The sequence below is a fragment of the Sminthopsis crassicaudata genome, chromosome X (assembly GCF_048593235.1).
Source record: "Sminthopsis crassicaudata isolate SCR6 chromosome X, ASM4859323v1, whole genome shotgun sequence".
NCBI lineage: Eukaryota > Metazoa > Chordata > Mammalia > Dasyuromorphia > Dasyuridae > Sminthopsis > Sminthopsis crassicaudata.
Window position 1 is genome coordinate 36193894 of NC_133623.1, and position 1658 is coordinate 36195551.

Sequence of the window (1658 nt, forward strand, 5' to 3'; positions counted from 1 at the left end):
ATAGTATTGCTGTATCTTCCTGCCTCCTGGTCCAGAATTCTTATTCACTGTGAGAGTTCCCTCCACATAAAGGATAAAGTCCAAGAGATGAAATGCTCAGCCCATCTTGACAAACCCAGGAATATCAAGGCTGAGATTTGATTTCTTGTATTCCCTGTCTGCCCATTATAATCCAAATAGAAAGACTGCCTCCCCCTCAAATGACATGTTCTCAGGAATGAACACACGTGCTACTCTTCCAGTTAGTACTCTTGTGATCTTGGACAAATCACTTCTGTCTGGGATTGAGTTCCTCATATGGAAATTCTTGTGCCTATGTTACAAAGGGATAGTTTCAGAAAACACACCACATGTTATGAAGTTTCTTCCTCTCCCAATGCTCCCATATCTTCTTCCCCTAACTCATTATTTCTGTGTGTAGTGCTACCATCCACCCAAGTTGAACATCTTGGCTATCTCTGGCCCCATCTTCTTACCAAGGCAGCCACCTATGTTCTCCTGAGGCAATAAGCAAGGTGGCTGCCTTCACTTTGAATATGTTCCTCTATCCACTTATTAAGTCCTGATGGATTGACTCACAAGAGCATACAACATTGCAGAGCGTCACGCATGAGGAAAAGTAACCGTGAGCCAGATTTTAAGGTCAGTATTACCACTTTGGGTTTACAAAAGTTAACATTACCATATTTGGTTTTAAAAAAGGCAATTTACCATTTTTGGTAAAAAAAAGGTGGGAGGGGCAACATTACCATTTTTGGTAAAGAGCATTGTTAGGTGAGGTGGGTGTGTCCCTTGCTGAGGTGTATATATAGAGGGCCAACTGCACTGGGAATCTCATACTGGGCACAAGCCCAGGAGTGAGGGGAACAACTCCCCTCCCTTCCCCTAGGGGAAGGGAGATGCCCCATAATTCCTGAGCTTAATTTAATTTAATAAGTTATGTAGCTCAAGGTTGTTTACTGCTTGTTTCTGACTTCCTGGATTAAAAAAAAATATAAGTTACTCTACAAAAAATTTTTTCAAATGAGAGATGTGGCTTTCTGTTTCTTAAAGAGCATGGCAGTTTACAACTAGGTAAGAAATCTTTGCTTTATCCTGATCCCAAATCCTGTGACCTCACAGTCATAGTGTAGTCAGTTTTCTAGGGAGGTATAGTAACCTCCAGCTTTGGGGAGCCTTCCATTACAAGGGGTCAGGTGGTAATTTTTTTTCTCTTCATTTTGCAGCAGCAGCAGCAAGTAGATCATGTAAGAAGACCTCCTGTACCAGCTTCCTGTCGGGCACTGCCGTTTTCCCGGGGCAGCAGGATTGCTAAGGATTTCGGCACCCAAGACAGCTTGAAGGGCAGTGAGGAAGAGTAGCATCCTGCAACCTGTCTACATTAGCTTAGCCTAAGTTACATAGTTGTGACGCTTAATATAACTTATGTTTACCCAGTTTGGTTTTGGTTGTTGAATTTTTGGGGTTTTTTCTGGTCATTAAATAAAGCTAAATTAGTTGAGAACTGTCTTTTGTCTTTAATCGCCGTTTGTGTATGAGATTACTCTTGGTTTTAAAAAATTGTTTCACTAGCATCATGAAACAAGTCTTCACAGCAAAATTCAAAGACACTGGGGATGCCCAGTAGCCTCCACTTTAGGACAAGAAATTGAGGCATG

General features: G+C 41.7%; 1 long non-coding RNA gene across 1 annotated transcript; it reads left to right on the forward strand.

Annotated features, from left to right (window-relative positions):
* The first annotated feature begins 825 nt into the window (after positions 1-825).
* LOC141549139 (uncharacterized) lies at positions 826-1437 on the forward strand. The gene is made up of 2 exons (XR_012484235.1): positions 826-1074; positions 1227-1437. It is a non-coding gene; the product is annotated as an uncharacterized LOC141549139 (long non-coding RNA).
* Positions 1438-1658: the final 221 nt, after the last annotated feature.